The 14728-nt window shown below is 37.6% G+C and overlaps 1 protein-coding gene across 18 annotated transcripts in view; it reads left to right on the top strand.

Annotated features, from left to right (window-relative positions):
* CCSER1 (coiled-coil serine rich protein 1) overlaps window positions 1-14728 on the top strand; it is a 1385530-nt gene that overhangs the window by 68332 nt on the left and 1302470 nt on the right. For 5 of the 18 annotated variants that reach the window (XM_054253144.2, XM_078366826.1, XM_078366831.1 and 2 more), the window contains exon 2: window positions 11654-11751. The exons of the other annotated variants lie outside the window; for them this stretch is intronic. The gene's annotated coding sequence lies outside the window, so the exon portion shown is untranslated. The remainder of the gene's footprint in view (window positions 1-11653; window positions 11752-14728) is intronic. 18 annotated transcript variants of the gene reach the window in all.

The following is a 14728-nucleotide window of genomic DNA, read 5'->3' as shown; positions in this document are numbered from 1 at the left end:
CATGGTAGCTTGATAGGAATAGCATTGAATCTATACATTACTTTGGATAGTATGTCAATTTTCATGATATTGATTCTTCCTATCCATGAGCATGGAATATTTTTCATTTGTTTGTGTCCTCTCTTATTTCCCTGAACAGTGGTTTGTAGTTCTCCTTGAAGAGGTCCTTCACATCCTTTGTAAGTTGCATTTACTAGGTATTTTATTCTCTTTGTAGCAGTTGTGAATGGGAGTTCACTATGATTGGGCTGTTTATTACTGGTTTGTAGGAATGCTTGTGATTTTTGCACATTGATTTTGTATCCTGAGACTTTGCTGAAGTTGCTTATCAGCCTAAGGAGATTTTGGGCTGAGACAATGCGGTTTTGTAAATATACAGTTATGTCATCTGCAAACAGAAGCAATTTGACTTCCTCTGTTCCTTTTCAAATGCTCTTTATTTTTTTATCTTGTCTTGCCTGATTGCCCTGGACAGAACTTCCAATACTATGTTGAATAGGAGTTGTGAGAGAGGGCACTCTTGTCTTGTGCCGTTTTTTAAAGGGAATGCTTCCAGCTTTTGCCCATTCAGTATGATATTGGATGTGGATTTGTCATAAATAGCTCGTATTATTTAGAGATACATTATATTAATACCTAGTTAATTGAGATTTCTTAGCATGAAGTGGTGTTGAATTTTATTGAAAGCCTTTTCTGCATCTATTGAGATAATCATGTCGTTGTTGTCTTTGGTTCTGTTTATGTGATGGATTACTTTTATTGATTTGTGCATGTTGAAACAGCCTTGCATCCCAGAGATGAAGCCAACTTGATCATGGTGGATAAGCTTTTTGATGAGGCGCTGGATTTAGTTTGCCAGTGTTTTATTGAGGATTTTTACATCGATGTTTATCAGGGATATTGGCCTGAAATTTTTGTTGTTGTTATTGTGTCTCTGCCAGGTTTGGGTATCAGGATGATGCTGGCCTCACAAAGTGAATTAAGGAGGATTCCCTCTTTTTCTATTGTTTGGATTAGTTTCAGAAGAAATGGTACCAGCTCCTCATTGTACCTATGGTAGAATTCAGTTGTGAATCTGTCTGGTCCTGGACTTTTTTTTTGGTTGGTAGGCTGTTAATTACTACCTCAATTTCAGAACTTGTTATCAGTCTTTTCAGGGATTTGACTTCCTCCTAGTTTATTCTTAGGATAGTGTATGTGTCCAGGAATTTATTCATTTCCTCTGGATTTTCTAGTTTATTTGCATAGAGGTGTTTATAGTATTATCTGATGGTAGTTTGTATTTCTGTGGGATCAGGGTTGATACCCCTTTATCATTTTTTATTGTGTCTGTTTGATTCTTCTCTCTTTTGTTCCTTACTAGTCTGGCTAGAGGTCTATCTATTTTGTTAATCTTTTCAAAAACCAGCTCCTGGATTTGTTGATTTTTTTTGAAGGGTTTTTTGTGTCTCCATCTTTTTTTGTTCTGCTCTACTTTTAGTTATTTCTTGTCTTCTGTTAGCTTTTGAATTTGTTTGCTCTTGCTTCTCTAGTTATTTTAATTGTGACGTTAGGGTGTTGATTTTAGATTATTCCCACTTTCACCTATGGGCATGTAGTGCTCTAAATTTTCTTCTAGACACTGCTTTAGCTGTGTCCCAGAAATTCTGGTATGTTTTGTCTTTGTTCGCATTTGTTTTAAAGAACTTACTTATTTCTGCCTTAATTTTGTTATTTACTAACAATTACTAATTTTGTTATTTGTAGTCATTCAAGAGCAGGTTGTTCAGTTTCTAGGTAGTTGTATGGTTTTGAGTGAGTTTCTTAATCCTGAGTTCTAATTAGATTGCACTGTGGTCTGAGAGATTGTTTGTTATGATTAACGTTCTTTTGCTGAGGTGTGTGTTACTTTCAATTATGTGGTCAGTTTTAGAGTAAGTGTGATGTGGTGCTGAGAAGAATGTATATTCTGTTGATTTGGGGTACAGAGTTTTGTAGATGTGTATTATGTCCACTTGGTCCAGAGCTGAGTTCAAGTCCTGAATATCCTTCTTAATTTTCTGCCTCATTAATCTGTCTAATATTGACAATGGGCTGCTGAAGTCTTCCACTATTATTGTGTGGGATGCTAAGTCTCTTTGTAGGTCTTTATGAACTTGCTTTATCAATCTGGGTGGCCCTGTATTGGGTGCATATATGTTTAGGATAGTTAGCTCTTCTTGATGCATTGATCCCTTTGCCATTATGTAATGCCCTTTTTGTCTCGTTTGATCTATGTTGGTTTAAAGTCTGTCTTATCAGAGACTAGGACTGCAACCCCTGCTTTTTTTTTTTTTGCTTTCTGTTTGCTTGGTAAACATTTCTGCCGTTCTTTATTTTGAGCCTATCTGTGTCTTTGCATGTGAGATGGGTCTTCTGATTACAGCACTTTGGTGGGTCTTGACTCTTTATTCAATTTGCCAGTCTGTGTCTTTCAATTGGGTCATTTAGACCATTTAAATTTAAGGCTAATATTGTTATGTGTGATTTGATCCTGTTATTATGTTGATAGCTGGTTATTTTACCTGTTAGTTGATACAGTTTCTTCATAGTGTTGATGGTCTTTACAATTTGGTATGTTTTTGCAGTAGTTGGTACCAGTTTCTCCTTTCCACATTTAGTGCTTCCTTTAGGAGTTCTTGTAAGGCAGGCCTGGTGGTGACAAAATTTCTCAGCATTTGCTTGTCTGTAGAGGATTTTATTTCTCCTTCACTTTTGAAGCTTAGTTAGGCTGGATATGAAATTCTGGTTTGAAAATTCTTGTCTTTAAGTATGTTGAATATTGACCCCCACTCTCTTCTGTCTTGTAGGATTTCTGCTGAAGGATATGCTGTTAGTCTGATGGGCTTCCCTTTGTGGGTAACCTGACCTCTCCCTCTGGCTGCTCTTAACATTTTTTCCTTATTTCAACCTTGGTGAATCTGATGATTATATGTCTTGTATTGAGTTAGAACTTGCTCCTTTAGCTCAGAGGAGTTATTACCCACCTTCTTCATCAAACTCATTCTCCATCCAGATTTGTTTCCTTGCTGGTGAGGATTAGTGATCCTTTGGAGGAAAAGAGGCATTCTGGTTCTTAGAATTTTCAGCCTTTTTGTGTTGATTTTTCCTTCATGGAATTATCTACATTTGATTTTTGATGTTGGTAACCTTTGGATGGGATTTTTGTGAGGAGGTTCTTTTTGTTGATGTTGATGGTATTCCTTTCTGTTTGTTAATTTTCCTTCTATTAGTCAGATCCCTCTGCTGTATGTCTGCTGGAGATTGCTGGAGGTCCATTCCAGACACTGTTTGCCGGGGTATCACCAGTGGAGGCTGTGGAACAGCAAAGATTGCTGCCTCTTCCTTCCTCTGGAAGCTTCATCCCAGAGGGGCACCCACCAGATGCCAGCCGGAGCTCTCCTGTATGAGGTGTCTGTTGACCCCTGTTGGGAGGTATCTTCAAGTCAGGATACACAGGAATCGGGGACATACTTAAGAAGGCAGTCTGTCTCTTAGTAGACCTTGAGCACTGGGCTGGGAGATACACTGCTCTCTTTAGAGCTGGCAGGCAGGAATGTCTGTCTGCTGAAGCTGTGCCCACAGCCATGCCTTCCCCCAGGTATCTGTCCTGGGGAGATGGGAGTTTTATTTATAAGCCCCTGATTTGGGCTGCTGCCTCTCTTTCAGAGATGCCCTGCCTGGAGAGGAGGAATCTAGAGAGGAAGTCTGGCTGCAGCAGCTTTGAGGTGCTGCGATGGGCTCCACCCAGTTTGAACCTCTCAGCAGCTTTGTGTACACTATGAGGGGAAAATTGCCTACTCAAACCTCAGTAATGCCAGACGCCCCTCCCTACAACAAGCTTGAGCATCCCAGGTTGACTTCAGACTGCTCTGCTGACAGTGAGAATTTCAGGCCAGTGGATCTTAATTTGCTGAGCTCCATGGGGGTGGGATCTGCTGAGCTAGACCGCTTGGCTCCCTGGCTTCAGCCCCTTTTCCAGGGGAGTGAATGTTTCTGTCTCGCTGGCATTCCAGTTACCACTGGGGTATGAAAAAAAACTTCTGCAGCTAACTTGGTGTCTGCCCAAATGGCCTCCCAGTTTTATGCTTGAAACCAAGGGCCCTGGTGGTATAGGCATCCTAGAGAATCTCCTAGTTTGTGGGTTGCAAAGACTGTGGAAAAAGCCTAGTATCTGGGCCAGAATGCACTGTTCCTCACGGCATGGTTTCTCATGGCTTCCCTTGGCTAAGGGAGGGAGTTCCTAGACCCCTTATGCTTCTTGTCTAAGGAGACGCCCATCCTACTTCCGCCTGCCTTCCATGGGCTGCACCCACTATCTATCCAGTCTCAGTGAGATGAGTCAGGTACTTCAGATGGAAATGCAGAAATCACCCGCCTTCTGCACTGATCTTGCTGGAAGCTGCCAACCAGAGCCATTCCTATTTGGTTGTCTTTTCAGCCACTGAGTGTCAAACATCTACCATATTTTCTTACCTATTTGTCTTTATTAGGCTTTGTACTAACAATGCTTGAGATGATTTTCAGGTCTCCTATGTTTACTCTTCCAGAAAGTGCTCAGAGGCTTACTTGTGCATAAGAAATGGAGCCAGTGACCATTTGAACAGAGTCTTCCATTCCTTATTGCCTCCCTTCACTGTATAAAGAAGCTGTAAAGGGTGACCCACTGAAATAGATGGTGGTATGAGTGTGGAAAGGAACAGACACTAAGTGTTCAGGTCATGGTGGCCCAAGTGAGGGGCACCCCTAGTCAAGTCTTGCACAGAGGAGTGGGTTTGCCCTTGGAACATCCTCTGAATTACTATCATTGGTAGGGACCTGGGCAATGAGAAGTGGGACAGATGATGGAAGGGCAGAATCCAAGGGCACTCAATTCTAAGGTGAAGGTGGGGGAGCAGCAGCCTGACTACCCCAGGCTAGCAGTGTGGTCCTACTGTTGCTTTGAGTAGAAGTCTGGCAATGCCCCTTTTGAACTGCATATGTCTGCACTACCAGAGGGGCCCATGGCCTTTGCCTAAATAATAATACTGGATTTCTTATGATTTAATCAGTGAGACCCTAAGGCAGTTCTAATTTTATTTGAGAAAAATGGAATGTATAATAATCTGTTTTCTGTATATGGTATTACACTTTTAATTTCTGTTTTCCTTTACTTTGGGACAATTAAATCTTTAGGACTTCCTCTCCAAACTAAATTTCTCTGAATGACTAAGCTCATTGTATCTGTTTGTCTAGTGTTGTTTTTAAAATTTTTTAAGTTTTTTATATAGTACTATTTTAAAATGGTAGTCACATTATCAGTCTTTATCAATCATTGTTAAAGGCCTGTCCTGTTTTATTTTTTCCCCTCTGGGATTGAGTTAACACCATCCCCTTATATGTTTTGTTTTGTTTGGTTTGGTTTGGTTTGGTTTGTGCAGTACTTTAATCAGGCAGTTTGGTCTTAATGAAAATTTCTGAAGCCTTTTTTAGTATCTTGCTGTTTTTCTATGCCCCAAGGTTAGCAAAATAAACACTTGGACTTCCTGCTTAATACTAACTGGAGGAATCTGTCTTTTTCCCTTCCATGCTCTATTTGCACTCTTTCATTGGCCCAAGAAACATCTATGTAGGTGAAAGGTCTTTGTTAAAAAGAAGGAAATTGAGCAGGCATTTCCCTTTTCCTTCTTTGACCTATATCAGCAGGCAAGTGGTTGTTGCTATGATCTTTTCAGTTTACACTATTTTAAAAGAATCAATGATCATTTCACAGAGCTTTAAAAAATCTACACAAAAATAATTAAAAGGTCAAATTTAAAATGAACTGTACAATATTTGTTTTGTCTTAAAGTTGAATTATGAAGTTTAAGCAGTTGTCTTCATCTGGATTGATGATAGCTAATTGCTCTATGAGTTTCAGGTATTCTGCTATGATTTTTTTTTCCTTTCTTTTCTTTTTTTTTTTCTCTTTTGAACAGGATCTCACTCTATTGCCCAGGCTGAAGTGAAGTGGTGAAATCATGAGTCAATGCAGCCTCGACCTCTGGGGCTCAAGCAATCCTCCTGTCTCAGCCTCTTGAGTAGCTGAGATTACAGACATGTGCCACCACACCTGATTAATTGTTTAAATTATTTGTAGAGAGAGGGTCTCCCTATGTTTTCCAGGCTTCTATAGGACTCCTGAGCTCAAGCAGTCCTCTGGCCTCAGCCTCCCAAAGTGCTGGGATTACAGGCATGAACTACCATGCCTGGCCTCTACTATCATTTCTGATAAAATAAAAGACACAGATGTCAAAACTCTTAAGGATTGTATGATTTTATTAGGCAGTGGTTTTGAAAAGCAGAATATTTAAAATCCTATGTAAAACATTTTGTTTTTTAAATTAAAATAATTTCATTTTTTACAATTATGTTTTATGATTTAATTAACTTCATGAGAATTCTGTTGTCTTACTGGAGATATATGATTTTTGTATTTCAATTGTCTTGTGTATATTCTCACACATTCAACATTTTGCATTTTCCTTAAATAGTCTACTAAATGTTAAAAATAGTCCAGTTTCATAGGCACTTTTCTTCTATATAGTAATATCAGACAATGACAGGGAATTTAGTAACTTTTCTTTCAATTTTTGGGAAAAATTTTTTTGAAAATTCTTTTAAAACTTTTTTGGAAGAATAAGAGCATTTGAAATCCTCATGTGCAACAAGATCAGTAGATCTTCAAATCTCAACTTTAAGTCCTGCAAGCCCAGAAATTTTTGGGGTTCTTAAACCCCTATTTTTAGCCATTTGTAAAAGTCATATCTCTACTGTCATTGTCTCTTGCTTCAGAGAAGACATGCTTAATCCTGTAATAGTCCAGCATTAGTGCTTTCAAGGGAAGTAGAATGATTGTGTAACTGATACACTTGCATTTAAAATGAGTAAGAATGAAGATTCTTGAGTGTTGCTCATAGGTATTTAGGAAAAATAGCTACTGTTATGACTGTGGAATCTTCATTGCATTTTATTAGATACGAGAAAAGCACAAATGCCAGACCAGACTCAAGAAGAGAACAATTTGACTCTGCTTTTAAGTCAGGGAGTGGCAAAATCACATTGAAGGGAAGCTGGTGGGATTGTGTTATTATACCCATGTTTGGCAAATGCAATCAGCCACAATGGTTTACCCTAAGAACTTTGGATTTTATTCTGTATGTGATTAAAAGTTATTGAATAATATTAGTTGTAATAATGTAATCAGAAAAATGTTTTAGGAAGTTTACTGATGAATTCTTGAGAGGAAGAAGACAAGGAAATCATTGTGTTTTGTTTTTTGCTTCCCACCCCCCCAAAGATTCTTGAGCATATCTGTAGGCAGAATAGACAGAAGTAGAAAAGAAGAAAATATCAAGTAACCTTAAAGTTGGAAGGAAACACAGAATACTTTAACAAGACAAATGATCTTAGCGAATGTCAAGTTTAAGTACAGGCAACAACCACTATCAGCCCTTTGGTTATTTGAATACAGCTCTCATCATATACCTGCTTTCATTAAGTGGAAAAATTTGAGATGTATCATCAAATTGGATACTTTCTCCTGGAGATTCTTTGATTTGTCTATATAACCTTAATTAAATCATCTTATAGTCCAGAGATTTTTTAAATTACCCCGACAAGATATTGGCATTTTGAATTCCCAAATATTCACTGCAAAGAACTCAAGTTTTGAAGAATACTGAAAAGGCAGCTATATTTGTTTGGGTTGTTGTTATATATATATATATATATCTCCACCTAGTATACATATTGGTTTTGTTTCTTTAAATGTATGATGGAAACTAATACATTTGAGTATCTAATAATCACAGTATTTTCATCTGAAAATATATGTATTACTCTGCATATTAAAAAGATGAAAATTCCATCAAGGCACTTTGCTTTTTCTGTTTTTATTCACATCAAGTTTGCTTTCTTTATGTTGTATCACTCAAAAATGTTATAGACCCATTTCTTATAGCTTAATACATTGGAAGGATTGACTTTCTTCAGTTTTAAAGGAATACAAGAACCAAGTGGAGAATAACCATAACCCTGAATAAACTATATTAAATATTTAATCATGTTAGAAAGTTGTTTACTAGAACTAGTTTATATCTGACTTACTGAAGATTAGTGGTATTTGGAGAGTTTTGAAGCTCCAAAAGTGAACAGATATATGTCTGATAATGCTAAGGAGAAAAGTAAAGGAAGATAAGGAGAAATAGGAGTGCAATGGTAGTTGCATTTTATATAAGATGTTCACAAAGGTCTTTCTCCAAAAATACCATTTGAGGAGAGACCTTTGGGTGGAAAATTTTGGGGAGTAATATTTTAGACAAAGAGAATATGAAGTGTAAACACCTCTTAACAGGAGAGGATGGGGCTTATTGACGAATGAGCCAGGAGAACAGTGTTGCAGCAGAGGGGTGGAGAGGGAGAGTAATGGCAGATGAGGCCTAATGTGTTTGGGGGAAGTTAGATCATGAAGACCTTTGTAAAGATTTTGGCTTTTATCTGTGTGACATAGGAAAGGTTATGCATGTTTATAAAGAAGAGAGACATGATCTGACTTCTAATTTGACAGGTGCACTCTGGCTTCAGTGTTGAAAATACTCTGATAGCAGGGTAATCAGGAGAAAGCAGATGGTTGCTGACAGGGCGGTAGCAATGGGGAGAGAGTCATAATGAACTGCTAGAGGATTAATGTGCAGTGTGAGAGAAAGGAACATAAGGATGCCTCGTGTTCAGACTGGACTGCAAAGATAGAATTGCCATTTTCTGAGATGGGGATGGAGATTGTGAGGTTAGTAAGTATTAGGAGGAAAACCAGGTATTCATTTTGGGATATGGTAAGGTTGAGGTGTCTACTGGACATCTAAGTGAAAAAGTTGGGTAGGACATAGATATGTGAATCTGGATTTCACAGGCTAGATATGGGCTGGAGATAGAGATTTGGAAGTCCACAGTATGTAGCTGGGCATTTAAAACATGGAACTAGGTGAGATCACCTGGCCAAAGGGTGTTCATAATAAAGAGGAGCGGTCCAAGAACTGAACTCTGAAGAGTGTGCACGTGTGGACATTGTGGAAACCATGAAGAAAAGCCAGCAAATACTTGGTGGGCGACAAGCCAAGAAGTGAGGAGAAAAACCAGGAGAGTTTGTTGTACTCGATGCCAAGTAAGGAAAGTATGTCAGGAAGGGATTAGTCAACTCTGACAAATGCTTGTTCTTAAATAAAGTGAGGACTGAATTTAGCAGTGGTCTTAGCAACATAAAGATCATTCATTACTTGATAAAACCTGCTTCATTGAAATTGTGGTGACAAAAACTTGAATATCTTTAAAAGAAAATTGGAGAAAACTGAAGTGGAGACAGAATGCATGAGAGATGCTTTTGAATGGTTTTGCCGTGAAAGAGAGAATAGAGTAAATCAATAGCTGGAGGGAGGAGAGGGATTAAGGAATTTTTGTTTGCTTTTAAGGTTTAATACATTATGTTTGTAGGGAATAATCTGAATAAATTTATAGGTAATAATCTAAAGAAGATATAATTAATCTGTAATGGAGAAAGAATGCAATTTCTGGAATGAGGCCATTGGTTTGCCAAGAGGGGATGGAACACAGTGCAAATACGGGAGAACTGGCCTTGGATAGACATAGGAGGTGTTTATCTTTAGCCGTGGAAAGAAAGGGAGATTACATGGGCAGGGATGCAAGTGAGTTGGGAATGTGAGATTTAAGAGTCGGTAGAAGTTCTTTTCAAAACGCTTCTGTGTTTTTAGTAATAGACCAATAGAGTAAGGATATAAGAGAAGGTGTGGGAGGTTTGAGAGGAGAGTAAGGAGTATGAATAGATCACTTAGGCGAGTTAGGGGTGCACTAATAGGATTGCTGGAGAGCATCCAGGGAAACACTGGAGATTAAAGCTTATGAATCTAAAATGTGATCACTCAGCATAATGATCGGTAAATATTGTTCACAAAAATGAATTAACTGTGAATTTCTCAGTTATTTTAACATCATCTAGCAGTTGCTAGATCATTACAAGGCAATAAAAAGCATTTGCATTTCCTAAAGAAATACTGTAAGATCTGGCCAAGTCAGTGGATTTGCTAGATATCAAAGGCACCATCAGAGTTTCTACTAATTCAGTCCTTGATGAGAGTAAATTGTGAAATTAGAACAATCATATAGGCTTTTGATATAACAGGATTTAAAAAACATTTTTCTAATTTTATAAATGAAGAAACTGAGGTCCAGAGAGATTAAAGGATTCACTTGCTGTGAATTGCATTACCTTTTACAAAGAATTTTGAATATTCTAGTAAATATGTTCTTACAGGAATGCTGCATTTTATTCTAATTTTATTCCTTTAATATAGCATTCCTGTTAGGTTTTTCAATTTGTGTTTGATTGTGCAGTTATATAAATTCTTTTTGACAGATTTGTTATTATGTGGAGAAAGATGAGTATGAATTCTAGTGCTAAAAGCTCATTAATTTTAGAGAAATGTGTCATGAATTAATACTTTGAGTGCTATATTTTTCTCTTTACATTATGTTTTTCTGGTTGAATAGAATTCTATCAAAATAAATAGGTTATTTAAAAATGATTAGGTAGGAGCTATATAAAAATTCTCCTAAGCATGTTCACTGTTCCTAAGAAATAGGTTGAATGTAATACCCAACTAGTGAAGCCTTATTATCAGCAATACAAGATTACATTTTAGCCCTTCTTTACAAAGCTAGTTATAAAAAATACTTTCTTTGTAAAACGTTTTCTAAGTGTCTTTCACTTGAGTGAGCATTTAGTCACTTGAAGTCCTTTCACCAGTGTATATATTTCTTAAGCATATTGACTAGAAAAAGGATGTCCTTGACCTACTTGTTTCACAGGAAGTGAAACCAGTTACATTCAACTTTTAGCACAGTAGCAAGTTTAATGAGGGGTGACTAAACTTTATAGATTTCAACATCAGTTGACTTTTCCTGAAATTCAGGAAAAACACCATTTATCTCAGTTTAAAAATGTGCACACCTACTTTTTAAAAAAGCAACTTTACACTCCTCTGTGCTCTATTTGACAGAGAAAATAAACACAGGGCACTAGTGGTCAAATGTGGGTCAAAATATCTGCTTTAATAATGGGCGAGATAGTTCTGAATAATTTCCAAATAGAACTTTAGAACTATTAGAACTTTAGAAATTAGAACTTTCTGATAAAGATGCAATGGAAGGTGTATCTTAGACCTGAGGCTAAATTGAAAACCTGCAGCTTCTGCCCCAGATCAAATCTTTGTAACTCCTTATCTAATCTTTGGAACCCGCTCACTGTCCACCAGCATTTACTACTTGGGAACATGAAGCCAAGAGAAGGGAAGGGGCAGAGGTGGGGGCCTGCGCAGGGTCAGGATGTAGGAGGTGCAGAAGGCAGAGTTTGTAGTGTGTGTGTGAATATGTGTGTGTGTTCTGTATGTACGTGGATAACATTTAATGAATGCTGCTCACCACTCATTAAAAATTTGAATGGATAAAATTTGTCACTTTTTATCCCTGAAGAGATTTGAATAAGTTGGTAGAAAGGAACAGCAACTTTTTTTTTTTGAGATGGAGTTTTGCTCTTGTTTACCAGGCTGGAGTGCAGTGGAGTGATCTTGGCTAACCGCAGCCTCTGCCTCCCAAGTTCAAGCGATTCTCCTGCCTCAGTCTCTTGAGTAGCTGGAATTACAGGTATGTGCCACCACACTCAGCTAACGTTTGTATTTCTAGTAAGAGATGGGTTTTCTCCATGTTGGTCAGGCTAGTCTAGAATTCCTGACCTCAGATGATTTGTCCACCTCGGCCTACCAAAGTGCTGAGATTACAGGCGTGAGCCATTGTGCCCCGCCTGAAACATTTTATATGACAGAGACCCTTGCTACTCAAACGTGTGGTGGTTCTTGAATCAGCAGCATCTGCATCATGTGGAAACTGGTTAGAAATGCAGAATTTAAGGCTTAATCCCAGACCTACTGAATCAGTATATGCATTTTAAGACTCCTCTCTACTCCTGGGTGATTTGTTTGTGCATTGAATTTGAAAAGTACTTCACTGGTTGCCAGCTGTGTTGCTCTAAATTCCTTCTTCTTTGTACTAAGGCAGAATATAGGAAAGAATCAAAGGATTTCTCCTTACAGCTGGAGTTCATAAGCTTCCATTATTGAAGTGAGGTGGATAGTGTTTTCTAAATAGTCCAGTGGAAAAGAATATTTTTAAGATCTTTCAACTACAAAACTGTGGCAATCAGATCATCTTATAGTAAAGATGTGCACATTATATTTCTATATTAGATATCATTTATAAAAGAGATTTCCATTGATTTGTTGAAGATCAGATGGCTGTAGGTGTGTGGCTTTATTTCTGGGTTCTCTAGTCTGTTACATTGATTTATGTGTCTTTTTTTGTACCAGTACCATCCTGTTTTGGTTACTGCAGCATTATAGTGTAGTTTGAAGTCAGTAGTGTAGTGTGATGCTTCCAGCTTTCTTCTTTTTTGCTTAGGGTTGCCTTGGATATTTGGGCTTTTTTCAGTTCCATATGAATTTTAGAATAGTTTCTTTTTCCTAGTTCTGTGATAAATGATGTTGGTAGCTTGACAGGAATAGCATTGAATCTGGAGGTTTCTCTTGGCAGTATAACAATTTTAACAATGTTGATTCTTCCATCCCTTGAACATGGGATGTTTTCCATTTGTTTTTGTCATCTATGATTTCTTTAAGCAGTGTTTTGCAGCTCTCCTTGTAGGGACCTTTTACATCCTTGGTTTAGATTTATTCCTAGGTATTTAATTTGTGTGTGTGTGTGCGTGTGTGTGTGTTGCTGTTATAAATGAGATTATATTTTTGATTTAGCTTGAATGTTATTGGTGTATAGCAATGCCACTGATTTTTATAAATTGATTTTGTATCCTGAAACTTTCCCAAGGTCATTTATCCATTCTAGCAGCCTTTTGGTGCAGTCTTTAGGATTTTCTAGGTATAGAATTATATTGTCCCCGAAGAGAGATAGGTTGACTCTTTCTTTTCCTATTTGGATGCCTTTTATTTTCTTCTCTTGCCTGACTGCTGTGGCTGGCACTTCCAGTACTGTGTTGAATAGGATTGGTGAGAGTAGGCATCTTTGTCTTCTTCTGTTTCTCAAGGGGAATGTGTCCAGTTTTTGCCTGTTTGGTATGATGTCGGTTGTGGGTTTGTCATAGATGGCTCTTCATGTTATGTTATATTCCTCCAATGCCTAGTTTCTTTTTCTTTATTATTATTATTAGTTTTTGAGACAGGATCTCACTCTGTTATCCAGGCTGGAATGCAATGGTATGATTATGGCTCATTGCAGCCTTGACCTCCAAGGCTCAAGAGATCCTGCCACCTCAGCCTTATGAGTAGCTGAGACTACAGACACACACCACCACATCTGGCAAATTAAAAAATTTTTATTATATAGAGATATGGTCTCAATGTGTTGCCCAAGCTGGTCTCAAACTCCTAGTCTTAAGTGATCCTCCTGCCTCAGCCTCCCAAAGTTCTGGGATTACAGATATTGGTCCTCACACCCATTCCTTGATGTCTAGTTTCTTAAGGGTTTTTATCATGAAGGGAGGTTGGATTTTATTGAAAGCTTTTTCCATGCCTGTTGAGATGATCGTGTGTGTGTGTGTGTGTGTTTAAATTTGTTCATATAATGAATCATATTTATTTATTTGTGTATGTTGAACGATCCTTATATCTCAGGAATGAAGCATACTTGATCCTGGTGAATTAACTTTTTGGTGTACTGTTGGATTCAGTTTGCTAGTATTTTGTATAGTATTTAACTATTGGGTACTGTCGTGCTGGGATCATTTGTACCTCAAAGCCCAGCATTACATAGTATTTATTTTTGTAGCAAACCTGCACATGTACCCTGAATTTAAAATAAAAGATATTTGTGCTGCTAATTTAAGAAAGTTGTAAAATTCAAATAAGAAACAAAACATTAAACTTATAGAGAGGCAGTTTGGCTTTAATTATTGAGTTAAATACAGCTAGTTACATAATAAGAGCAGGTGATAACTTTTCAGGGTCTTAATTACCTTAGGAGTAGTTCTCTCTTCTTGGGCTGGAAGTGGGGTTGGAAATACATAAAAAAGTAAACATGATACGAAAACCTGAAACTTTTAAATAACTTGAAAAAATTAGGCCAGGTGTGGTGAGTCATGCCTGTAATTCCAGAGCTTTGGAAGGCCAAAGTAGGAGAATCAGTTGGGACAAGGAGTACAAGACCAGCATGGACAACACAGCGAAACCATCTCTTAATAAATAAATAAATAAATAAATAAATAAATAAATAATAATATTAATATACCTAGGGTGTAGGATATCTGTATATGTATTTGGTGTTAGCAATGAAGAGGGTTATACTACTGAGATCTGAGATTGATGATCAAGGTTTTTTGTGCCCTCTGAAAGGGTTCGGAATTTGACCCAAGGTTAAGGAGAAATTATTAAAGGACTTATGCAAACAAGTGAAGTTGGCATTTTAGAAGGCTAATTCTGGCTTCAGTGCAAAGAACAGGATTCGAAAGATTACAGAGGGAGATGGACTGGAAATTATTTGAATAATCTACGTGAGAATGATGGTGACATGAATCCAAAGTATGGAAATAGGGATGAAGAAAATGAACTTTTTAGGA

The sequence above is a fragment of the Callithrix jacchus genome, chromosome 3, assembly GCF_049354715.1.
Source record: "Callithrix jacchus isolate 240 chromosome 3, calJac240_pri, whole genome shotgun sequence".
In the NCBI taxonomy this organism is placed as follows: Eukaryota; Metazoa; Chordata; class Mammalia; order Primates; family Cebidae; genus Callithrix; species Callithrix jacchus.
The sequence above is the reverse complement of the archived record's forward strand: the minus strand, read 5'-3'. Positions and strand labels throughout refer to the sequence as shown.